The sequence below is a fragment of the Pseudophryne corroboree genome, chromosome 5 (assembly GCF_028390025.1).
Source record: "Pseudophryne corroboree isolate aPseCor3 chromosome 5, aPseCor3.hap2, whole genome shotgun sequence".
Lineage (NCBI taxonomy): Eukaryota > Metazoa > Chordata > Amphibia > Anura > Myobatrachidae > Pseudophryne > Pseudophryne corroboree.
In genome coordinates, this window is record NC_086448.1 from 738,682,124 (window position 1) to 738,709,367 (window position 27,244).

General features: G+C 42.8%; 2 long non-coding RNA genes across 3 annotated transcripts in view; one reads left to right on the forward strand and one right to left on the reverse strand.

Moving 5' to 3' along the window:
• Window positions 1-2,119: 2,119 nt before the first annotated feature.
• LOC134929399 (uncharacterized) lies at window positions 2,120-5,488 on the reverse strand. Its single transcript, XR_010178539.1, has 3 exons — window positions 4,945-5,488; window positions 3,506-3,533; window positions 2,120-2,335 (listed from the first exon to the last, which is right to left on the reverse strand). It is a non-coding gene; the product is annotated as an uncharacterized LOC134929399 (long non-coding RNA).
• Window positions 5,489-5,532: 44 nt separating this feature from the next.
• The window catches only part of LOC134929400 (uncharacterized), a 190,232-nt gene continuing 168,520 nt past the window's right edge, over window positions 5,533-27,244 (forward strand). For both annotated transcript variants that reach the window (XR_010178540.1, XR_010178541.1), the window contains exons 1-2: window positions 5,533-5,595; window positions 6,835-7,096. This is a non-coding gene — a long non-coding RNA (uncharacterized LOC134929400). The remainder of the gene's footprint in view (window positions 5,596-6,834; window positions 7,097-27,244) is intronic.

The window sequence follows — 27,244 nt, forward strand, 5'->3', positions numbered from 1 at the left end:
TTCTCTATGGGGGTGATTCAATTAACTCACTGCCATTGCACAGTTTTTTGAAAATTTACTTTATGGTTCAAAATGATGAAATGCTTCACATCACACATACTGAACCAGGAACATTAAGACACGATGGGGCATTAGACAAAATAACTGTTTAGGACCCTCATAAACACATTTGTACACTTTAAACACTCAACAGCACCACTCCCACTTGTACAGTCTTCCACAGTCCTTACTACCACCATGGAGGAGATTTTTCAAAACTTGGAGAGAGATAAAGTACCAACTAATTAGCTCCTGTCATTTTCCAAACACTTCTCTCTCCACGTTTTCTCTCGCCAAGGTTTGACAAATCTCCCCCTATATCTCCCCCCCCCTTTTTGACCTGTCGACATTTTACACGTTGGTATTTTGACCTTGTCGGTATTTTAAATGTCGGTATTTTGTCCATGTCGGTATTTTGACCTTGTAAGGATTTTGACCATCGGTCAATTGCTGTCGGGATTTCAACCATCAGGATTTTAATTGTAGGTATTCCATACCGATCCCCTCAAACCGATGTAGCTTAATAAGAAGGTCAAGGAAGAAATGGATAAAAATTAGCAACGAAAAGAAGGAGTCATTCCAGTACTACAAGAAATGCAATAAAAGATGCAAAAAAGTAATAAGAGCAGTTAAATTTGAAAACGAAAAGCAAATTGCTATAGAAAGTAAAACCAATCTTAAAAAGTTTTTTAAATACATAAACAGTAAAAGGTTAAAAAAGGAGAACGTAGATGAATTGAGAGTAAAAGATGAATTGAGAGTATTGATAAATGATGACAAAATTAAAGCTGAAATACGGAACTATTTTTTTTCATCAGTGTTCACCAGAGAAGAACTGACGGTGGGAGTACTGCATAACGACAGTGACAGTAATGATTTGTGGCTAGATTCTTGTTTAAGTGAGGAAATAGTCCGGGAGAGACTAAGCAAAATTAAGATTAATAAATCACCTGACCCAGATGGATTTCACCCGAGGGTTCTTATGGAGCTTAGGTCAGGTTCAATTAGATCAGGTATGGTACTGAAGGATTGGCGTATATCTGAGGTAGTGCCATTATCTAAAAAGGGAACTAAAAGTCATCCTGGTAACTACAGACCAGTTAGTTTGACATCTATAGTGGTGAAAATATTGGAAGGAATTTTAAGGGATGGCATACAGGAGTATTTGCAGACCGCTAAGATTATTAGCAAGAATCAGCATGGGTTTGTGAGGGACAGATCATGTCAAGCTAACTTAGTTAGCTTCTATGAGGAAGTGGGCGACAATCTTGACCAGGGAAAAGCAGTGGGTGTGGTCAAAAGCCTTCGATATAGTGACTCACTGGAGACTGATCATAAAATTAAAGGAGCTTGGCCTAGGAAATACTATTTGTACATGGATAAGTAACTGGCTGGATAACAGGGTACATTGAGTAGTGGTCAATGGGATGTCCTCAAGCAGGCCACCAGTAGTCAGCGGAGTACCACAAGGGCCCGTACTTGGACCACTACTGTTCAACATATTAATCAATGACCTAGAAATAGGCCTGGAAAGCACAGTGTCAATATTTGCAGATGATACTAAATTGTGTAGGATAATTAATTCGGAAATAGATGTGGAGTCTCTACAGAAAGACTTATCTAAACTTGAAATCTGGGCATTTAAATGGAGAATGAGGTTCAATATAGAAAAATGCAAAGTTATGCATTTTGGGACGAAAAACAAATTTGCATCCTTCACATTAAATGGGGAAAATCTAGGGGTAACAGTATTGGAAAAAGATTTGGGGGTGCTCATTGATAATAGGCTTAATAACAGTATACAATGTCAATGTCAAAGTGCAGCAAAGAAGGCAAGTAAGTGCTAGCGTGCATAAAATGGGGAATTGAGACAAGGGACAAGAGTGTAATCCTGCCGCTGTACAAATAATTGGTACGTCCGCACCTGGAATATTGTGTTCAGTTTTGGGTACCACATTATAAAAAAAGATATCTGTGAACTCAAAAGGGTTCAAAAAGGAGAGCTACTAAATTGATTAAAGGGCTAGAGGGACTGGATTACGAAGAAAGGCTTACTAGGTTGAATATGTATACACTGGAAAAGAGGCGTCTAAGAGGAGACATTATTAATATCTTCAAATATGTAAAGAGACATTATCAAGAGTTATCATAGGATCTGTTTATTAAAAGAACTCTGAATAGCACTCGCTGAGGCTGGAGGAGAGAAAATTCCATATGCAACGTAGGAAAGGGTTCTTCGCAGTTAGGGCAATAAGGATTTGGAATTCCCTGCCAGAGAAGGTGGTAATGGCGGACTCTGTAAATGCATTTAAAAACAGATTGGTTACATTTCTGACTGAAAAAGATATCCAAGGTTATAGCATTTAAAATATTGACATTGATAATCTGGGAGGAACATGATTTATAGTTGTTAATTAGTCATAAAACATTACTTCAGCAGGGACATTATAATGATCTCAGCTTAATACAGAATACAGGTTGAACTTGATGGGCATTTTGCCTCTTTTCAACCTCATTAACTATGTTACATTAACTATGTTACTATATTATAACTTAACAATGAACTAGTGAAATTCCTGAGGTATCACTAACATTATGAGTTTCTAGTGACTAATAATCTGAGCCTGGGTTCAGCACACAAAATAGCCGTTTTTAAATTCTCATTTGAGTGATACTAGATATTAGCAGATTAATCAGAAAAAGGTGTAAATGAAGTTATTTTAGGACCATTAAGACTATTTGTAGAGACGAGGTCAACAACTTTTTAACTTAATAACTGATCAAAGCGATCCTCTATCTAACCAAGCACAGATCCACTTGAAAAGTATTATTGCACTGGAGCATTGCTAAACTGAGAGTGCACGTGATGCTATAGAAACAGCTTCAGCATACTGCATGTAACATGTTTCATAATAGTTTTAAATAACTGTCTAAAAGCCAGATATCAAATACCAATACACTCATATAGCGTATTTATCATCTAACAGCTGGCAGCTAACTTTGCTCTGTCAGCTGTTACCAGCCCGGGATGTTGCAGTCAAGGATTGATAGACAAGTAACGAAGAAGAATGAAAAATGGATCCACCATACAGTACAGTACACTGCACTTGTTATAATTGGCTTGGATAGTGGAAACCGTATGATTACATGAAGCATGTTCTTCAGGTCCATTCCTCAGTGTGATCTGTCAATCTAAGCCCAGCAGACAAGCAGAACATGTAGGATGACACCATGTGGAATGGAGTAACTATACCCAGAGCAGTGGCGCACTCAGGGGGGTTTCTCAGCACCCAACCCCCCCTTCCCTGAAAGAGGTGTGCAACACAATTGTGATCAAAGTAGGCTATGAGTGTGATAAATTCGCTATGGCGCATGCAGAGATTGCTACACCTTGCTAGATACGGCTGCAAGCAAAGTCACATGCGACTCAGGACCAGGCTCCTTGTCTTCTTCCCATGTTATTTACCTTTGACCTTTAGTCATTGGGTTTTTTCCTGTGAATAAAGAACTCTGCTCAAACTGATGTTGCTCATGAGGAAAATTCTCTCTTAACAACTAGTTCTAGATCCAATTAATCATCTTCTCAGTGCATCGTAGTACATATTTCAGTGAAAGCTTCTGATGTTCATGTGCAATAAATCACAGCAGCATGCCACGATAAGATGCGTAACTTACAGCTGTATTAAAATGAACATGTCAAATTTTCCATAAATGAAACATAATATATCATACATATGAAATAAAAGTACAAGGCAAACACCACCTGTCTGTTCAACCCAATGAGAAAGATGTACAGTATCTGAAGTGTATCAACAAATGCCAAACTGAGATATAGGGGTAGATTTATCAAACTTTTTTTTAGTAAAATAATTTGCAAAAGGGTGTTTTTACACCCTTTTCACATTACTTTAGTATCACTTGAATGTATTAAAGGGGTTTTGGTGCAGTTTTCATGGAAAACTGCTCCTAACCCTTTAATTCACTTTTTATTTTTTTAGTAACCAAGATTGCATTTCCCATACTTACATTATAATGGAAAATGTGATCTGGCTGAATTTACTATAAAAAATGTAAAAAAATGACCGCAGTGAGCCCTGTGATAATTACGCCAGCTTCAGCGGGGGGTGGGTTGTCATGACAGGGCATGGGTGGTAGTGGTGGCGTTGTCAACGGTGGCGCATGCGCAGCCATTACTCAAGGTATTTTTCACGAAAAATACCCTGATAAGTCTGCGGAGTAGCATCGCAGGGACAGAGCTTTCTGGCAAGCTCTGGCCCTGCATGCGATTATTGATACATCCATACAATATAATCAATAATCGCATTGCGGATTAGGTGGATTTTATCACCTCACATCTGCTGCAAGCTGCTCAATGGTGTGTGGGTGATCTGATGCTGCATCATAGGATGCAGATCGGAACACTACTACAGCAGGAGGCATATGCTTGTAATAGATGCCCTTCTTCACTTGTTCATTAAAAAATGAGTGGAACTGTACAGTGCAGTGCTCGTCGTTCATAGCAAGAAGCAGACAACAGGGACAGTCAATAAGCTCTTTTGCAGATCTATAAATGTTCTAGTGTTTGCTGTGGTGCGCTCCCTGGGTTCTAGAGACAGTGTTCTCAGTCCAATGAAGAAATGTTCTTAGTTACTATTTTCAGTGGAAATGCAATCGGTAAATCTTCTGTCCAGCAATACTTCACTACTCCAATGTATGGAGAATCCCCAGAAATATAAGGAGAAAGTTGCATATAGTGAAGTACAATTTTAATATATTCCAATGGAAAAACAATGTGACAATAACATTCCTATGTGCAAATAGGCAAATGGCATAAAATCATAGATGTGCAAAACGGCATAAAATAAATAACTCTGGTATCCACCACAGATTGGCAGACCCACGTACCAGAATTTGTGGGGTGTCAAATTGCCCACCCGAAAACACATGAGATGTCACTTCCCGGGATTTTCAGCAACAGTCAGCGGATAGGGGTTCTCGGCTGTTTGAATTCTCTCTGGTAGTAGAAGGTCCCTCCAATCAGTCACCAACGCGTTTCTGCCCTTCAAGAGCCTTTTTCAAGATGTGTGGTGTGTGTGTTGGGGTATATGGTCCTTATAAACCCCTCTATGTGATCTGATTGGATGTAGTTCTAGATCGATTTTAAACCTTCTCTACATTTACTTACTATAGTTTACCTTAGTGCAACATCTTATATATACTCTCTATTAAGATTATTGATGGTCTGCCGCTGGTATTAACATTTTAAACACTTATTTATCAAAGTCCGCTTCCTGTTTCTGGTCCGTCACGTGACCGGATATGCATATTCGGGCACTCCAGACCATCATTTACTTTATAATACCTTAATATCACATCTTCTCTTTATTCACTATTACTATTGCAGATGGTCTGCCGCTGATATCTACAACCCCGAAGTCGCGTGCGTTCCACGGCCCGTGGAACGCACACCGCTTCCTGGTCCCCAGCCGTCACGTGACCGGATGTGCATAATCGAGCACTCCGGCCCGTCGTGACTCGCGTCATCGCCCTCTTTCAGTAAGTGCTGTACTTCTAATATGTGAATACAATGTATAGCAGGCTAAGTGGTACTTCTGGTATGTGGAACGCACATCCCTCTTGCATCCCACCATTCATCCCCCTCTATCAAAATAAATTAGAATAAAATACAGGCTGTATAATATATCTAAAATAGATAAATATGGAGGACCTGAAGGTGATTTAAACATCAAAAAATATCATTACCACTAAACATGTTTTAAAAACATCTGAGGGAATATAAAACAATGCTGGAATATCATAAAAACCATTTAAGTTCAAAGGGGGTCATTCCGAGTTGTTCACTCGTTGCCGATTTTCGCTATACTGCGATTAGACGCTTACTGCGCATGCACAAGGTTCGCAGAGCGCATGCGCTTAGTTATTTTACACAAAAGTTAGGTATTTAACTCACGGCATAACAAAGCTTTTTCATCGCTGTGCTGATCGTAGTGTGATTGACAGGAAGTGGGTGTTTCTGGGCGGAAACTGCCGTTTTATGGGAGTGTGCGGAAAAACACAGGCGTTCGAGTTGCAAAACGCAGGAGTGGCTGGAGAAAAGCTAAGCTAAGATACACTCCCAGAGGGCGGCGGCTTAGCATGTGCAATGCTGCTAAAAGCAGCTAGCGAGCGAACAGCTCGGAATCAGCCCCAAAGTCCACGTTTAACCCGATTTCGTATATAAATTTCATCTCTGTGCTAGTAATTCCTCCCCATTGTTTCTTCTCCAATGATTTTGTACTGCTTTAATCCCTAAAACTTTGGTCAAACCTTCACATTTGTTATTATGGACTTCCTTAAAGTGATTAGAGACTGAATGAGTGATCAGGCCTTTTTCTATATTTCTGAGATGTTCTGCCCATCTTACTTTTAGTGACCTGGATGTTCGTCTGATATACTGCAGACCACATCTATTTGGTCTGCAGTATATCGGACGAACATCCAGGTCACTAAAAGTAATATATCCATGCATGTGTTATTATGCTAAATTGTATTCATGTATTTATAATTATATTTATTACAGTCATGTATTTTATATCTGTAAGATGTACATCACGCCTAATAATTTTGCTAGCATTTGTGTCCCCCTGTAAAGGAACAACAGTGATGATGATGATTATTAAATGTCCAAAGTAAATCTTAACCCTACTGTTTTGGCATTCGCTTAATTTAAATCCCCTTTGGCATTGAAAGCTTGGTCTACAATGTTTTGTTGTCTTCCTATATTTTTATGCACAGATTTTCCTTGCAGCATGGCAGCAACAAAGGTCAAAATCATGCAGAGTAATCTTTTTATAGCTCCTGATGATGGCGCAGGTGCTTCAATTAGCGAGCTGTCTGTCAAGTGACAATGGGGAATTCCAACCGACCTTCTGTCCAACAATTTTCATAAAGAATCCACACAAGAAGAAATGTTAGTAGTGCCATGACCATGTTTGTTCAACGCACCGTGGCCTCCTCAGGGTTCTCACATCCTAAACTAATAAGAGTTCACAAGACGGTATGACTAAACCTATCACGTATGTTCATTCTTGCATAACAAATCAATGAAATGAGTGGGATCCAGTTTAAAACAGATGTTATTGATCTATATTTATTTATTGATGAATTCAGTGATTCATTAACGATCAATGTAACTCATTATTTCATATTTACTATATGAATTACCTAGCTAAATTGTATTTATAAAGCTGAGATGGGCGTAGTATGATTTGTCGACAGTTATCAAGTTGATAGTCATCAGGTCTATAAGAGAATGTCAACATGGTTGAACTGTCGACATGCAGCACATTGACATAGATCATGTCGACCTTCATCATGTCAACCCGGATAAACTGTCAAAAAAACTTTCCTTGATGGTCTAGTGGTCTCTTACCGTCTTCCGGCGGTAGCAGCTGCTTCGGTGACTTTTTCCAGGTCTCGGCGGTTACATGCAGTGTAGTTATGGGTTAAACCTCTGATGCTCCAGCGTTCCGGTGAGTATTAAATCCCTTATCCATAACCCCTAACCATACCACAAGTGCCTAAACCTGACTTCCTTCCTCGGAACCATAGCAACATAACCAACATTATGTTAGAAAAAGATTCACATTATCTTATACATGACAGGTGGGGTTTCATCTGTAATAGTCAGTGAAAAGTAATACTATTTCTCTAGCATCCATAAGGGTTATTGGGGAATCTATTATGATGGAGTATAGATGGGGTCCAAAGGAGCAAGTGCACTTTAAATTTCTTCACTGGGTGTGCTGGCTCCTCCCCTCTGTGCCCCCTCTCACAGGCAGTTTAGAAAAAAGTGCCCTCAGGAGAGGATGCACATCTCTGAGCTCCAGAGAGCTTTCTTCAATTTCTTTTTAATGTTTGTTATTTTCAGTATGCTGTTTGGGCAATAGCATACCTGCACCGTGGGAGTCAGGGGGAGGGGGGGCGGCTACTGGCCTTACGAGGTGCAGAGCTGCTTCCCCGCTGCAGGACCACCGTCCTGAGGTGTTGTTGTTCAGCAGGGCACTGCGCCTTGGCTGTCACAGCAGCAGCACGCCACACACCCCTAACACTGCCTGAAGGTGACATTTGTGGTGAATACAAACCAGGGGCCCCGCTAGGGGGGTCTCCCGGTTCACTGTGCGGCTGAACGTGGGCGTGGCGTATGGGACCCTCCTGGGGATGTCCCGCTAAGATCCCCCGTGTAGACTGGCTCACAATTGCTTAGACTAGCACTTGTGATGTTTTTAAGCTGAAAGGAGACATTGCCAGTATAAATAATAACGATAGCTCCGGCGCCATTGGAGGGGGCGGAGCTAACTCAGAGCAGGACCAGAGGCATTTTGGCGCCTTCCTCTGCTTACTGCAGCCATGGACAGCACAAATAGCACTTCCTGACTCCTCAGACACGCTGGAAATCTGGTACAGGGTGTAGCAAAGGGGGAGAGCCGCTATTGTACACTATCTTTGTCCTTTACAAGACAGATTTTTTTTTTATTGTTTACTGTTATATAGTTTGCTGATAGTCTCACTGGGGCTGTACAGCTAAGGGTGTGCTGGTGCCCTTTTCTCTGTGTGTCTCCTCTCACATACAGTAGGGCAGGCTTGCAATATATTACTATGTGTATGTGATTGTGCTTACTGTGAAACATGGGTAAACACAAGCTGTGCAGTGTATGCCACACCAGATTTTCTCCATTATCATCTGATTCTGTTTTATGTGAACAATGCAGCCAATCTTCACAAATCAGTGAAGTGGCTGGGGGAGAGGGTCCAGAGCTCCACTGGCTAGGCTCTCTTAAAACTATGATGTCTGATATGTCATCCCAGCTCACTGTTAATGCTCAGAAAACTCAGCTACTACAACAGGCTGTTGCAGATTTCACTGCTAAGGAATATGTTGGTCAGTCCCCCTCCGCTCATGCAGGACCACAAAAGTGTGGTTTACCTGCTCTACTATCTGACACAGATGAGGCTATACAGGAGGAGGGGGAGGACTTGGACCCCGTTAGTGAGGATCCCAAGTCTGCTCAGGGTATTGAACCCTTAATTTTGGCTATAGGGGACATGTTAAAGCTCCCTCTAGAGGACATTGCATCACAGCAGTCGCTTTTCTTTACACAAAACAAGCCTAATGTCACTTTCCCTGATTCTGCAGAGTTAGATGACCTATTCAAGCTGGCCCGGAAAAATCCAGACAAAAAAATTCCAAGTGTCCAAAAAGTTTTTGCGCACTTTCCCATTTGCTCCTGATGGTAGAAAATTTTGGGAGGAACCCCCAGGGGTTGATATATCAGTCACTTGACTGTCCATAAAGACGGTGCTGTCTGCCCTAGGCTCCTTTACTATAAAGTATCCTGGGTATAGGAAAATAGAGACTACACTCAAATCTATTTACATGGCAGCAGGTGTATCACAAATGCCGGTCATTGTGGGTTGCTGGATGACCCATGCCATTCATTCATGGGCCACTCAAATTCAGGAAGGACTCTCCGGGCTATGCCCCTGGTCACTATGGTGACCCTCCTAAAGCACATTCAGGACACTACATGTGTCCTCTGTGATTCGTTCAAGGAAATGGGGAACATTAATGCTAGGACTTCTGCCATGGCGGTGTCGGCGTGCAGGACCTTGTGGTTGCGTCAGAGGATAGCAGACGCGGAATCCAAACGTAGTGTGGAATCCCTCCCCTTTTCAGGGGAATGGCTCTTTGGGTTTGAATTGGAAACCTGGATTTGCAAAGTTATGGCTGTTAAATCCACGTTTCTCCCCTCTGGGGCCCCGCCGGCAAGACGCTCCTATCTGGGGCTGTCTGTACAGTCCTTCCAGTCTCACAGATTTCGATCTAAGGCCAGAGGTGTCTCCAGTGCGACTAGAGGCACCAGAGGTTAGTCAAGAATACTTGCAAGCACCAGCTCTCAGGAACAGACCACCAGTTTTGCTTCCGCTAAGACCTCAGCCCACCGACCCCGAGGGGATCTCGAGGTGGGAGCTTGACTGCGTCACTTCAGCCTAGCCTGGGAGGCTTCCTGCCAGGGTACCTGGGTCAGGGATCTCGTTTCTCAAGGCTACAAGCTGGAGTTCGACAGTACTCCTCCCCAGTGATTTTTCAAATCACGCTTACCAGCTTTGGAGGATATGCAGGTTATGTTGCAACAGGCCATATTGTTCCAGTTCCAATACCGCAATACGGCAAGGGTTATTATTCCAACCTGTTTGGGGTACCGAAACCGGACGGTTCAGTAAGACCCATTCTGAATCTAAAGTCCTTGAATCCTTACTTGAAGGTGTTCAAATTCAAAATGGAATCATTGCGAGCAGTGATTGCGGGCCTGGAAGAACAGGAATTCATGGTCTCCTTGGATATCAAGATGCCTAGCTCTATATTCCGATTTGGCCGCCTCATGAGGCGTACCTGGGGTTTGCCCTACTGGACAATCATTACCAATTCCAGGCGCTCCCCTTCAGCCTGTCCACAGCTCCGAGGGTGTTCACAAAGGTGATGGCAGAGATGATGTTCCAGCTCCGGGTTCAGGCAATCAATATTGTTCCTTACCTGGACGACCTTCTGATCAAAGCAAGATCCAGGGAGTTTTGTTGATCCATATCGACTGCACTATCCAACTTCTGTCACACCATGGGTGGATCCTCCACTTGCAGAAGTCCCACCTGGAGCTGACTCAGTGACTCCTGTTCCTGGGGATGTTGCTGGATACTGTGGCCCAGAAGGTGTTCTTACCAGAGGACAAGGCGAGAATGCTTCAGGAGATGGTCTGCATGGTACTCCGACCTGTTCGAGTGTCCATCCATCTTTGCATAAAATTGTTGGGGAAGATGGTCGTCTCATACAAGGCGATCCAAAATGGAAGGTTCCATGCCAGAACTTTTCAGCTGGATCTCCTGAGCTAATGGTCCGGATCAGATGCACTGGATGATGCAGCTGTCGCCTCAGGCCAGGATTTCCCTCCTGTGGTGGCTGCAGCCTCCAATCTCCCGGAGGGCCGGAGTTTCGGGATTCAGGATTGGACCCTCCTCACGACGGATGCGAGTCTAAGAGGATGGGGAGCTGTCACCCAAGGGGCGCAGTTCCAGGGCAGGTGTCAGCCCACAAAAGCCTCCTTCCGATCAACATTCTGGAGCTTCGGGTGATCTACAATGTCCTGCTTCAGGCCTCTCCTCTGCTCAAGGATCGGGCGATCCAGGTTCAGTCGGACAACGCCATAGCAGTGGCGTACGTCAATCGGCAATTGGGGACAAAAAGCAGAGCCTGCATGCGAGAGGTATCAAAGATATTCTTCTGGGCGGAAAGAAATGCAAGAGCAACATCCGCAATCTTCATTCTGGGAGTAGACAACTGGGAGGCGGACTTCCTGAGTCATCACGATCTATACCCGAGGGAGTGGGGTCTCCACCAGCAGGTGTTCCAGCAGATCATCCACCGGTGGGGCTGCCCACAGATAGACATGATGGCTTCTCGTCTCAACAAGAAGCTTCACTGGTATTGCTCACAAACCAGGGAACCTCAGACGAGGGCAGTAGATGCACTGATGTCATTTTGGCCTTACTGGCTGGTTTACCTGTTTCCTTTGATTCAGTTGCTCCAAAGGGTCCTCAAGCGCATCAGAAATCAGGGAGTCCAGGCAATTCTAATTGCTCCGGATTGGCCTCGGAGGGTGTGGTATGCGGTTCTTCTGGACATGTCCGTTGAAGACCCTTGGCCTCTACCACTACAAAGAGATCTTCTTCAGCAGGACCGTTCATCTACCTGGACTTACGGTGACTTTGTTTGATGGCATGGAGGTTGAGCGGAACATCCTAGCTCACAAGAGTCTTTCCAAAAAGGTTATTGCTACCATGGTCCAGGCCAGGAAACCTGTGATGTCAAAACATTATCATCATATCTGGAGAAGATATGTCTCTTGGTGCGAGGAACGCACGCATCCACCTGCAGAGTTCCACTTGGGACGTTTCCTCCGTTTCCTGCAGGCTGGTGTGGATAAGGGCTTACGTCTTGGTTCCATTAAGGTCCAGATTTCAGCTCTCTCCATCTTCTTCCAGAAGAAATTGGCACAGTTGCCAGAAGTTCAGACCTTCTTGCAAGGGGTACTCCACATACAACCTCCTTTTGTGCCGCCTACAGTACCCTGGATTTGAATCTAGTGTTGGAGTTTCTACAGTCCTCCTGGTTTGAACCTCTGTTGACGGTAGAACACAAGTACCTCACGTGGAAGATGGCGATATTACTGGCCCTGGATTCTGCTCGACGTGTCTCAGAATTGGGGGCCTTATCATGTAAAAGTCCGTACTAAATCTTTTACGAGGACAGAGCGGAGCTCCGTACCAGACAGCAGTTCCTGCAGAAGGTTGTCTCCGCATTTCACCTGAATCAACCTATTGTGGTTCCGTCAAGTTCTGGCTTTTCTGCTCCTCCCGAGGTGTTGGATGCTGTGCGAGCCTTGAAGATCTATGTCAAGCGAACGGCTCGGATCAGAAAGACCAATTCTTTGTTTGTGCTCTATGATGCACAGAAAAAGGGTTGACCTGCTTCAAAGAAAATAGGATTTTAATTACCTACCGGTAAATCCTTTTCTCGTAGTCCATAAGGGATATTGGCCCTCATTCCGAGTTGATCGCTAGCTGCCGTTGTTCGCTACAAAGCGATCATTTAAAAGACTGGCAAATCTGCACATGCGTATTAACCGCAGTGCGCACGCATGGCATACGGGTACAAACAGCATTGTGGTTTTGCACAGGTTCTAGCGACGCTTTCAGTCGCACTGGCGGACGCAAGGAGATTAACATGAAGTGGGAGTTTCTGGGTGGCAACTGACCGTTTTCTGGGAGTGTTTGGAAAAACGCAGGCGTGGCCGGGCGGGTATCTGACGTCATTACCGTGTCATTCGTCGCAGCAATCATTGCACAGAATAAGTAACTACAGGGCTGGTCTTGTTTTGCACAAAATGTGTTTGCAGCCGCTCTGCTACACAGGCGTTCGCACGCCTGCAAACCGAAAATACACTCCCCCGTGGGCGGCTATGCGTTTGCACAGCTGCTAAAAGTGCCTAGCGAGCGATCAACTTGGAATGAGGGCCATTGGGCACCCGCCTCAGTGCGTTGACTTTTCTGCAGGTTCTCTTTATGTGGTTACCTGTTCAGCTGTTGCTGTTTTTGTTGCCAGCCGTTGCTGGTTGTTATATGTTAGTGGTGTGCTGGTATGTAAATCTCACCACTCTTTGTTATCATATTTCCTTCTCTCATATATGTCCTTTCTCCTTCAGGCACTTTTTTACCTATAACTGCCTGTGGGAGGTTGCATAGAGGGGTGGAGCCAGCACACCCAGTGAAGAAATGTAAAGTGCACTGGCTCCTTTGGACCCCGTCTATACCCCATTGTACTAGATTCCCCAATATCCCTTATGGACTACGAGAAAAGGATTTACCGGTAGATAATTAAAATCCTATTTTTAAACTTTAGTCTTTTAACAGTGCTGCAGCAGGATGTCATGGTAACGCTTAAATAATATTTTACCTGTTCTCCTTATATATGAAAATTTCTTCAATGAATATTAACATGCAGCTCAATAGCAGTGAGTGTAATTTCTCTAGTGATAGCAACAGATAATGAAAATAATGTCCACTCCTTCAGTTGGTTTAATTTGCATTGCTCCATAGCTTAAAGAGTGCAAGTAGGGGCTCATGCAGACGATACATAATTATTTTTATTTATAAGGCTCCACAGGGGTTCAATAGGCAAATGCAGGGGAAAGGGGGGTTTCTGGTTGCCCAGAAACCCCCTTCCTCTTGGCAAGTGGCTCAAATTATGACAACAATAGCAATGTTATATCATACAATTACTAGAGCTGCCGTAACATGATGCAGTGTAAGGGATAGAGCAGAGCTGCTGCACATTCCCAGTGGGAGCAGCTTCTTCGACCAAGTTTGCTGTGTGTTTGTTGCTCTGAGTCCTCAGTCAGTGCACTGGACCAGAGCGTAGCTACCAGGAAGAAGAGACAGGAGCCTTACCATGAAGTAGGAGAATGTGTGCTTAAAAAGTGCAGTACTGGTTCTATTATGTTTGTATCTTTATTTATTATAGTATGTTTAACCTGTTCCTGACAGAGATGAGCGGATTCGGGTCCGAACCGTACCGAACTTCACGCTCTGAACCCGGTTCCGAGCCCAGCTCTGGTTTTCCCGCATGACTCGGAAACCCGAATGAGGCAAAACGTCATCATCCCGCTGACGGATTCTCGCGGGATTTGGATTCCATATAAGGAGCCGTGCGTCGCGGCCATTTTCACTCCGGTCTCGGAGAGGGTAATGAGAGGACGTGTCTCCGTCCTCAGTGTCTGTGTGGGAAAGTGGGGTGGCGAGTCTTGTGCTGTGTTATGCTGCTCAGTCCAGTCCAGTCTAGTCAGTGTATTGTGATGCATCGGGCCAGCCAGTCACTGCGTTGGTGTTCTCTGCTGCTATATGTCCCCAGTGCTGCTGCCTGCTGTATAAGTCCCTTGCATTTTTGCTGTGTTGTCTTGCATCAGACCAGGGGTAGTGTCTTGTGCAGCATCAGTCAGGTGTCCAGTCACAGTGGTGGTGTCCTCTGCTGCCATATATCCAGTGTAGCTGTATAAGTCCCTTTTAGTGGTGCTGTGTTGTTCTGCATCAGACCAGGGGTAGTGTCTTGTGCAGCATCAGTCCAGTGACCAGTCACAGTGGTGGTGTACTCTGCTGCCATATATCCAGTGTAGCTGTATAAATCCCTTTCAGTGGTGCTGTGTTGTCCTGTATCAGACCAGTGGTAGTGTCCGGGCCATCAGTCATTCCAGTAACCAGGCAGTCAGTGGTATACGCTGCTGCTATATGTCCACTGCTGACGTATAATAATAATGATAACAACAAGTCCCTCACAGTGTTGCTGTGTTGTGCTGCATCAGACCAGTGGTAGTGTCCTGGCCATCAGTCTTTCCAGTGACCAGGCAGTCACAGTGGTATACGCTGCTGCTATATGTCCACTGCTGCTGTATTATAATACTAATAACAACAAGAACAAGTCCCTTACAGTGTTGCTTTGTTGTCCTGCATCAGACCAGTGGTAGTGTCCTGGCTATCAACCATCAGTCATTCCTGTGCCGCATATTGTGTTATTTAACTCCAGAAACATAATGGAGAACAAAAATTTGGACGATAAAATAGGGAAAGATCAAGAACCACTTCCTCCTAGTGCTGAAGCTGCTGCCACTAGCCATGACATAGACGATGAAATGCCATCAACATCGTCTGCCAAGGCCGATGCCCAATGTGATAGTAGAGGTCATGTAAAATCCAAAAAGCCAAAGTTCAGTAAAAAGACCCAAAAAAAGAAATTGAAATGGTCTGAGAAGAAACGTAAACTTGCCAATATGTCATTTACGACACGGAGTGGCAAGGAACGGCTGAGGCCCTGGTCTATGTTCATGACTAGTGGTTCAGCTTCACATGACAATGGAAACCCTCATAACTGAGGCCTTTACACTTATGTTGGTGTTAGACTTGCGCCCGGTATCCGCCATTAGTGCAGTGGGATTTAGACAATTGATGGAGGTATTGTGTCCCCGGTACCAAATCCCATCTAGATTCCACTTCACTAGGCAGGCGATAGCGAGATTTTGCTATTTAATTCCAGTGATTTGGACATATAATTATTAATTACAGTGATCTTGCCAATTAATTCCAGTGATTTGGATGTATAATTCCAGTGATTTTGCCAATTAATTCCAGTGATTTGGACGTATACTTATTAATTACAGTGATCTTGCCAATTAATTACAGTGATTTGGATGAATAATTATTAATTACAGTGATCTTGCCAATTAATTCCAGTGATTTAGACATATAATTATTAATTACAGTGATCTTGCCAATCAATTCCAGTGATTTGGACGTATAATTATTACACTGATTTTGCCAATTAATTCCAGTGATTTGGACGTATAATTACAGTGATTTTGCCATTTAATTCCAGTGATTTGGACGTATAATTATTAATTACTGTACAGTGATCTTGCCAATTAATTCCAGTGATTTGGAAATATAATTACAGTGATTTTGCCAATTAATTCCAGTGATTTTGAAGTATAGTAATTAATTACAGTGATCTTGCCAATTAATTCCAGTGATTTGGACATATAATTACAGTGATTTTGCCAATTAATTCCAGTGATTTGGAAGTATAATTATTAATTACAGTGATCTTGCCAATTAATTCCAGTGATTTGGACGTATAATTACAGTGATTTAGCCAATTAATTCCAGTGATTTGGACGTATAATTCCAGTGATTTTGCCAATTAATTCCAGTGATTTGGACATATAATTCCAGTGATTTGGATGTATAATTCCAGTTGGAATTGTTTGTGTAGCTTGACTTAGTCATACAGCTACCTCATTGCACCTCTTTGACATCTTTGCATGAGGTGCTGTTTGGGGCCTAGTTTTTGAAAAGTGCCATCCTGTGTGACACTGCCATATAAGTCCAGGGTTACTGCTGCATTAGTCCTGGGGTACTGCAGTATAAGTCCACCGATTGCAGATTTTTTAAAAAGTGACTGGAGCGTGCTGGAGATACTGTCAGTGGACCGAACAATTGCGTCCCACCCTCGACATTCAGCCACTGCGTGACACTACTAGATGGGCCAGGTGGTTGTGTCGCTTAGCTTAGTCATACAGCAACCTCGGTGCACCTTTTTTTCATCTTTGCATGATGTGCTGTTAGGGGCCTTTTTTTTTTATATCTGCCCTTCTGTCTGCCACTGCAGTGCCCTGCCTAGATGGGCCAATTATTTGTGTCGCTTGGCTTAGTCATACAACTACCTCATTGCAATTATTTTTCTTCTTTGCATCATCTGCTGTTTGGGGCCTTTTTTTTTATATCTGCCCTCCTGTCTGCCACTGCAGTGCCACGCCTAGATGGGCCAATTGTTTGTGTCGCTTAGCTTAGTCACACAACCACCTCATTGCAATTCTTTTTCTTCTTTGCATGAGGTGCTGTTTGGGGCCTTTTTTTTATATATCTGCCCTCCTGTCTGCCACTGCAGTGCCCTGCCTAGATGGGCCAATTGTTTGTGTCACTTGGCTTAGTCATACAACTACCTCATTGCAATTCTTTTTCTTCTTTGCATCATCTGCTGTTTGGGGCCTTTTTTTTTATATCTGCCCTCCTGTCTGCCACTGCAGTGCCCTGCCTAGATGGGCCAATTGTTTGTGTCGCTTGGCTTAGTCATACAACTACCTCATTGCAATTCTTTTTCTTCTTTGCATGAGGGGCTGTATGGGGCCTTTTTTTTTTTTTATATCTGCCCTCCTGTCTGACAATGCAGTGACACTCCTAGATGGGCCAGGTGTTTGTGTTGTCCACTTGTGTCGCTTAGCTTAGTCATCCAGCTACCTCGGTGCAACCTTTTGGCCTAAAAACAATATTGTGAGGTGTTCAGTGTTCAGAATAGACTGGAAATGAGTGGAAATGATTGTTATTGAGGTTAATAATACCGTAGGAGCAAAATTACCCCCAAATTCAGTTATTTTAGCTGTTTTTGTGTTTTTTTCAAAAATCATCCAGATCCAAAACCAAAACACGAAAGGGTGGTTTGGGCAAAACCAAACCAAAACCAAAACACGAAAAGTGCCCGCCGCACATCTCTAGTTCCATACCACTTTTCTTATTTATATTAGTTAAATATGTTTGATACAGCCTATACTATAGACCATCTTTAGTGTTAAATATTAACACTGTATTCCATGTTCCGCCGAGTGGGAGATTGTGGATTGCATTTGGAAACCCCCCTCTAGAAATCCTGCGTTTGCAACTGGGTTACCTTTGTACAAGGAGGATAGAACAAACAAGTTACAAAAGTGAGAGGATAGAGTGATAAATGATCAGAGATCCTGAATAATGCTGTTTTTCTGATATGGGGTGGAATATACTGCCTGTATGTGGAGTGGATGCATTCCACTCATACCCTGTTACTTAAGCCATAAACATAGATTTTGTATTGTTCTCATACATTATGGGATGGAATGGAATGTATATCTTCACACTAGTATATATAGAGTAGTGCTCTACTTTTGGTGCAGAGCAACATTACTGTATGTACATTGTCATATAATGCAGTGCTAATAAAGAATGGATTATATCTGACTTTTGCTATCTTAGAGCCTTACAGCCATGCGTATGCACCCTGACCCCACTGTCATTTACTGTATATAGCTCCACTTATTTTTTTCTAACCTTAAAACCGTTGAATTGGTCATGAAATCAATTACATAATTTATGCACAATGAATTGCGCACAGCAGGGTATGTCTGTAACACTATTGAATGCTTTCCCACTGTAGATATTAATTTAACTAAATCCCTTCACTTCTGAATATTAGTCCACCACCATCTGCCATGTTTAGCATAGTCCGGCACTTACATATAAACAGGTAGGAAAGTGGCAGCGGCTGGGGTATCTGACTGCTTCTTATACTGCCTTTGCCCGTGATACTGTGGCTAGCTACTATGGGTATGGGCCAAACTAGTGGTGCTATAGTAAAACTTTTAAGGGGCCCCAAGGTTTCAGACCCCACATTTTCTCCCCCCACCTCTTCTCCCCCACCCACCTCAACAAGCTGCCCCACTGCTTTCTCATCCCCCACACTGTGTCTGCTCTACACTGAATATACTGCTCAGAGAGGAAGAGAACACCAGAGTTTCCTTTCCCAATGAGCAGGATTGAGACCTTGCGTTGTCAGTGGTCACATACAGTAGCATAGACCTCATTGTGCTCCCTGCTGATTTTGGACACCATAAAGCATAGCAAGGACTAGAGTGTCATGAGCGGTAGCTACACAAGGCTCAGTCCTTACAGCAACTACTATCCATGGTGTCCCAGTAAGTACAACCCTATACCGAAGGATATTGTCTAGTGGCTCAGTATTGTTCATATAGGCATCTGGATGTCTGTCTTTGGCCCAATGTGTGACCAGGATGAAATTTGGCCGTGTGAAAAGATGGGTGAGTTAGGCATGCTGTCTGCTCCCCTGTACTTCACCTGGAAGCTGTCTGAGCTCTGGCAGCAGGAGCAATGCAGTGGAAAACCATGTGTATGTGCCAATAGATGACAACAGAGAAGGTGAATAATATCTGAGGTTAGTTCTGAGCCTCCGGGGACTCTCAGTGCAGGCTCATAGATGCTACTCTGTGACCTGGAGCCACTGCCTGAAATCTCTCCTGCTACGGTATGGAATCCAAGGTGATTGTCAGAGGTTCCAGCTATATATCAGGACTAGGAGGACCCAGGTAAATATACTGAATGTTGGATTCCTACAAGAACTAAAAACAGTAACACTCTTAAAAAAGACATTGAGTTTTTATTATCTGTTATATCATCTCCATCATCTCAATTTGTTGTTTTGAAAACAAACAGTTGCTTAGGCAGCCTTACCCAGACTAGCTGAGTGGATTGGAGTTAATTACAAGAAATAGTTTTTAAGGGTACACACACTAAATTCCTAGTTAGTAATGTTAAAGAAATACAAAAGTTTTAATATACTATAAATGCTTCTATATGTGATGGCCCAGAGGAAGGCAATACAAAATCTGAATGGCAATTGCCATGCCTTTATATATATATATCAGTGGTCGAAGTGGAAATTTTGAAGTGGGGGTATGCAAAAGTCAAGGACGTAATTATGCGCGTGCCCTCCAGAAAAGGGGGCGTGGTCACCAAAAGGGGCATGGTCGCCCAAAAGGGGCGTGTTCAGTGTAGTAGAACCCCTTATACTATCTAGTACTGGTGCCCCTTTCACCTTATAGCACACGGTACGAGCCGAAATTCACATTGTAGCACACTGAATGAGCCGAAACTCACATTGTAGCACTGAATGAGCCGAAACTCACATTGTAGCACACTGAATGAGCCGAAATTCACATTGTAGCACACTGAATGAGCCGAAACTCACATTGTAGCACACTGAATGAGCCGAAACTCATATTGTAGCACACTGAATGAGCCGAAACTCACATTGTAGCACACTGAATGAGCCGAAACTCACATTGTAGCACACTGAATGAGCCGAAACTCACATTGTAGCACTGAATGAGCCGAAACTCACATTGTAGCACACTGAATGAGCCGAAATTCACATTGTAGCACACTGAATGAGCCGAAACTCACATTGTAGCACACTGAATGAGCCGAAACTCATATTGTAGCACACTGAATGAGCCGAAACTCACATTGTAGCACACTGAATGAGCCGAAACTCACATTGTAGCACACTGAATGAGCCGAAACTCACATTGTAGCACACTGAATGAGCCGAAACTCACATTGTAGCACACTGAATGAGCCGAAACTCACATTGTAGCACACTGAATGAGCCGAAACTCATATTGTAGCACACTGAATGAGCCGAAACTCACATTGTAGCACACTGAATGAGCCGAAATTCACATTGTAGCACACTGAATGAGCCGAAACTCACATTATAGCACACTGAATGAGCCAAAACTCACATTGTAGCACACTGAATGAGCCGAAATTCACATTGTAGCACACTGAATGAGCTTAAATTCACATTGTAGCACACTGAATGATCCAAAATTCACATTATAGCACACTGAATGAGCCGAAACTCACATTGTGGCACACTGAATGATCCAAAATTCACATTATAACACACTGAATGAGCTTAAATTCAAATTATAGCACACTGAATGATCCAAAATTCACATTATAGCACACTGAATGAGCCGAAACTCACATTGTAGCACACTGAATGAGCCGAAATTCACCTTGTAGCACACTGACTGAGCCGAAATTCACATTATAGCACACTGAATGATCCAAAATTCACATTATAGCACACTGAATGAGCTGAAATTCACATTATAGTTCACTGAATGATCCAAAATTCACATTATAGCACACTGAATGAGCCGAAACTCACATTGTAGCACACTGAATGAGCCGAAACTCACATTGTAGCACACTGAATGAGTCGAAATTCACATTGTAGCACACAGAATGAGCTGAAATTGTGACAGCAGGGACAGCCAGAGTGATGACAGGGAGAGAGAGTGACGACAGGGAGAGAGAGAGTGACGACAGGGAGAGAGAGTGACTACAGGGAGAGTGACGACAGGGAGAGAGAGAGTGACGACAGAGAGAGAGAGTGACGTCAGTGACAGCAGGGAGAGAGAGAGTGACGACAGTGACAGCTGAAAGAGAGAGAGTGACAGTAGGGACAGAGACGGTAACGACAGGGAGAGAGGTGACAGCAGGGGAACATTACCTCATTTGTTGCTGGCGGCGGGCGGCGGTGAGCGGTGGGCTGCTGGCGGCGGTGAGCGGCGGGTGGCTGGCAGCGGTGAGCGGCGCGTGGTGGGCGGCGGCAGGTGGCTGTGAGCTAGTACAACACTCTACACAGCCGCCGGCCGCCGCGCAGGGACGGGGAGCAACATGTGCAGCAGGATGACCACTTCCCTCGCCTCCTGCTGCACTTTCAGTTCCGCATTTCCGGGTCAGTGGAAGAAGTGGCGGTATACCATACCACCGTATACCGCCCCACTTCGACCTCTGATATATATATTAGTGATGTGCGCCGGCCCCCATCATGGGTTTTGTTTTTGAGTAGTGGATCTGTATCTCCTTCGTGTTTTGGATCTGTATTTGGCTTATTTTGTTTTTGGACCTGTATTTTTATGAAAATCATAAAAACAGCTAATACCACAGAACTTTGGCCTGTTTTGGTTCTACAGTGTGATTAATAGAGATGTGCGGCGGGCAATTTTCGGGTATCGATAACCTGGTGCTATATGGTCGCTACATCGATGACCTGTTTTTTATTTGGGATGGGGATTTACAATCCACTTCTTCCTTTCTAGCTCACCTTAATTCCAATAATGGTTTACGGTTCACTAGCACTGCTCACAGGTCACATATTAGTTTTTTGGATATAGACATCTGTATTGAGGATAACAAGCTCACTACTTCAACATTCCGTAAAGATGTGGATACCAATAATTTTCTAAATTATCGAAGTAGCCACTTTCGCCCATGGGTAGATAATATACCCAAAAGCCAATTCTTAAGAGTTCTCCGCAATTGTTCTCAATTAGAACAATTTGAGGCACAAGCGGCCGAACTAACTACGGCATTTAGAGATCAGGGCTATCCAACAACATTAGTTAAGAAAGCTCTAACAGAAACCCGTTCCAGAGATAGAGGATCATTATTAGTACCTAAACCAGCAAAAGAAAAAGAGCCCATTAATTCACAACAACCCAGATTCATCTCTAAGTTTAACATGTGTTCTGGAGAGGTGCGGAACATAATTAATAAAAATTATCCCATACTAAGAACGGATAGGGTGCTGGCCACCTTTTTGGAGGATAAACCTTGTGTTATACATAAAAAAGCATCTAATCTGCAAACCTTCCTGGCCCCAAGTCATTATAAAACATCTGATAGTGGTACAATAGAGATTAAAAATACCTGGTTACAAAAGTGTGGAAAACCTAATGGATGCTATAAGTGTAGAAGAAGTAGGTGCATTACATGTCAATTTATTATGGACAAAATGAATACAATTCATTCACATACTCATGGGACCCAGTTTAAAGTATTAGGTACCATAGATTGTCAAACTAACTATGTGATTTATGTGATCAATTGCACGTGTGGGATCCAATATGTGGGTCGAACCACACGTGCACTACGCCTGAGATTTTTAGAACATAAGAATAATATCCTTAGGGGATCCAATCACCATAGTTTAGTTAGACATGTGATGGATAATCACAAAGGAGATATAAACAGTATCAGGATACAGGGTTTAGAACATATTAAGCCCACCATCAGAGGAGGGGATAGGTACAATCTCCTCTGCAAACGGGAAGCTTTCTGGATTTTTGCCTTGGGCACTCTTTTTCCCAATGGTCTGAATGATTGCATTGAAATGAACAATGTCTAATATTATATCAACTTTAATTTGTATCCTTTTTATGCTACCAGTGGGGTAACCCATTGATATCAACATTAAATTTAGAGGACCATCATATTAATTCTCTATAGTGGGATAATTTCATTTATGATTCTTTATATATATCTAAATTGACTGATGCACCATGTACTCTTAGAATGAATTAGGAACTGTGGGTGTTATACCAGCATGGTTTGTAGTTTTGAAACACCAACTTTACTTTTAGTAAAAAGAAAGAAATTAAATAAGAAATATGATCTATATCATATATGATATGATGTCATTTAGTATGGACTCTTCACACGAGGAGAGATTGATAACTAATTCAGTATAATAATAAAAATAATAAATGTAAGAATTATTAAATTATAAGAAATATTATTGGACAGAGACGTGGGGGTACTCGAACCCAGGTCTCATAGTTCAGATGGTCTGGCCACTAGTGTGGTTCGCCACAATGGATATATAGAAATTTGAGAGGTTCTGAAACTATATCTACCCCAATGTGAAGATAATGGCTAATGTCTTGTTTAGCAATTGTTTTATTTTATTATATTTTTGTCTCCGCAATGCCAGCAATAGATTTGATTATTTTATTTTTCTATTTCAAAGTAAAAATTATGTTTATTTAATATGTAATTAATTCTGTGCAAACTAGGGAATGTAATAGTTAAATACCAAGGTTAATATGAATTGTTTGCTAGAGACCACACCTGTTTGACAGCATGAGATGCACACCTGTTAGTGAATGGGTGTGTAAGTATATTGAATACTGATTGGTAGAGGAACCTTTTTTATACTGCACCGGTCTGAGTATCAGACATACCTTCTGAAGAAACCGACGCTACACAAGTCGGAGAAACGCGTTAAGGGGCAGTGATATGGAGCGACTGAGCCGTGATATCCACTCCACATATCCAGATCATCATTTTTGAGCTATACTGAGACCTGCATTGCCTATTCAGGTGCGCCCCTCTGTTGCTAATTACAGCTTGGCTCGCTGCCACTTCTGCATGTGCTGGACGGTCCTTGTGTGATAGGACCCGGCACTGTCTTCAAACATCCACCGCTGCTGTAGCCGCATCGTCCTTGTGCTATAGGACACGGCTTTAAGAACTGCACATACGGTGAGAATATATACCCCATTTCTACATGTGCTGGACGGTCCTTGTGCGATAGGACCCGGCATCGCCTTCAAACATCCACCGCTGCTATAGCCGCATCGTCCTTGTGCTATAGGACACGGCTTTAAGAACTGCACATACGGTGAGAATATATACCCCACTAACGGCTAAGGGGCCCCAGTATTACGCTGGTAAAGAAGTCCAAAACCATCTTTTAGGTGGAGGTTATTGCGCACCTGTACTTTTGAATGAGGCAATTAACTATATCATAGGCAACATACTTTACAACAAGGATTCAGCTGAATAATAACAATTGTTCTGGATATTAAGGAACTTATCTCCTTCTTTCCATCTTTATTGGATCAATAATCACAGGAGTTCATAAAGGGATTACATTTAATGAACTATCCCCAATTGATTATAAACATATGGTATGATCCGATTTAGTGGTTTCACATGAGTATATGGCTCTTTAGCTCCATTGTATAAGAATATAGTTAATTCAATTTTAATGCTGTTTATATTAATAAATTGTTTTTATTATAATTAAGATGTATGTTTGCGCTCTCTATTATAGTCTTCTATAGTTCATCAATTTTCGGGTTTTGTCTTTTGGATCTGGATCCCCGCTCGTGTTTTGGATCTGGATTGGTTTTGCCAAAGCCACCTTTTCAGGTTTTGGTTTTGGACCTGGATGATTTTTAAAAAAAACATAAACACAGCTAAAATCACAGAATCTGGGGGTAATTTTGATCTAATGGTATTATTAACCTCAATAACATTCATTTCCACTCATTTCCAGTCTATTCTGAAAACCTCACAATATTAATTTTAAGCCAAAAGGTTGCACCGAGGTCATTGGATGACTAAGCTAAGCGACACAAGTGGGCGGCACAAACACCTGGCCCATCTAGGAGTGGTACTGCAGTGTCAGACAGGAGGGCAGTTTTAAAAACTAGGCCCCAAAGAGTACATAATGCAAAGAAGAAAAAGAGGTGCAATGAGGTAGCTGGATGATTAAGCTAAGTGACCCAAATAGGCGGCACAAACACCTGGCCCATCTAGGAATGGCACTGCAGTGGCAGACAGGATGGCAGCTTTAAAATTAGGCCACAAAAAGCACATAATGCAAAGAAGAAAAAGAGGTGCAAGATGGAATTGTCCTTGGGCTCTCCCACCCACCCTTATGTTGTATAAACAGGACATGCACACTTTAACAAACCAATCATTTCAGCGACAGGGTCTGCCACACGACTGTGGCTGAAATGATTGGTTTGTTTGGGCCCCCACCAAAAAAAGAAGCAATTCATCTCTCCTTGCAAAAACTGGCTCTACAGTGGCAAGATGTCGTCCTCATCCTCAGATCTCCCCCCCTTCAGTGTTTACATCCTCATCCTCACAGAGAAATAATATTCAAACAAACAAAACCACATAATTTAGGTGTCAGTGGACTACTTAGGCTATTATCCAAAGTTCTGACCTTGACAATGACTTCTGATGAATGCGCTGCAGGTGACGTATAAGGGAGGATGTTCCAAGGTGGTTAACGTCCTTACCCCTACTTATTATGGATTGACAACGGCAACAGATGGCTTGACACCTGTTGTCCGGATTTGTGGAGAAATAATTCCACACCAAAGAGGTGGCTTTTTTGGTATTTTGCCCAGGCATGCCAAATGGGCTTTTTCGTCCCATGGCCAACAACTGTCTCCACTGGTGCTTTATTCAAACAAACCACATCACCATTAGAATCCTCATCGTCAACTTCCTTCGCAGCACCAGCTACACCCATATCCTCCTCATCCTGGTGTACTTCTACAGTGACATCCTCAATCTCAATATTAGCAACTGGACTGGCGGTGCTCCTACCAGCACTTGCAGGGGGCGTGCAAATGGTGGTAGAAGCTTCCTCTTCCCATACAGTGTTGTGAAGGTCAGACCTAGACATAGCAAGCGCAGACAGTGCTAGTACCCCTGTATTTTCACAACACTCCTGTAATTTTACAGCATATAAGATAGGGCCAGTGTACATTGATTTTCACTGCACCCTAGAATAATTACAGCATACAAGCCAGGGCCAGTGTACATTGATTTTCACTGCACCCTGGAATAATTACAGCATACAAGACAGGGCCAGTGTACATTGATTTTCACTGCACCCTAGAATAATTACAGCATACAAGACAGGGCCAGTGTACATTGATTTTCATTGCACCCTAGAATAATTACAGCATACAAGACAGGGCTAGTGTACATTGATTTTCACTGCACCCTAGAATTATTACAGCATACAAGACAGAGCCAGTGTACATTGATTTTCACTGCACCCTAGAATTATTACAGCATACAAGACAGAGCCAGTGTACATTGATTATCACTGCACACTAGAATTATTACAGCATACAAGACAGGGCCAGAGTACATTGATTTCCACTGCACACTTGAATTTTTATAGCATACAGGGTCAGCAGCACCCCTATATTTTAAAGCATACAGGAGCAGTGTGCTTTTAATTTTTAAGAACTGCACCCAAATTTTTATAGCAGACAGGACCAGTGTAATGTTATTAAGACATCAGCACCCATATATTTGACTGCATACTGCAGCAGTGTGCTTTTAATTTTTAACAACTGCATCCAAATTTTTATAGCATACAGGGCCAGCAACACCCCTATATTTTACAGCATACAGCAGTGTGCTTTTAATTTTTAACAACTGCACCGCTGAATTTTTACAACTTACAGGGCCAGTGTAATGTTATTTGACAAGCAACTCCATATTTTACAGCATACAGCAGTGTGCTTTTAATTTAAACATCTGCACCCCTGAATTTTTATAGCAGACAGGGCCAGTGTAATGTTATTAAGACATCAGTACCCCTATATTTAACAGCATACAGGAGCAGTGTGCTTTTAAATTGTAAGAACTGCACCCCTGAATTTTTTATAGCAGACAGGGCCAGTGTAATGTTATTAAGACATCAGCACCCCTATATTTCACAGCATACTGGAGCAGTGTGCTTTTCATTTTTAACAACTGCATCCAA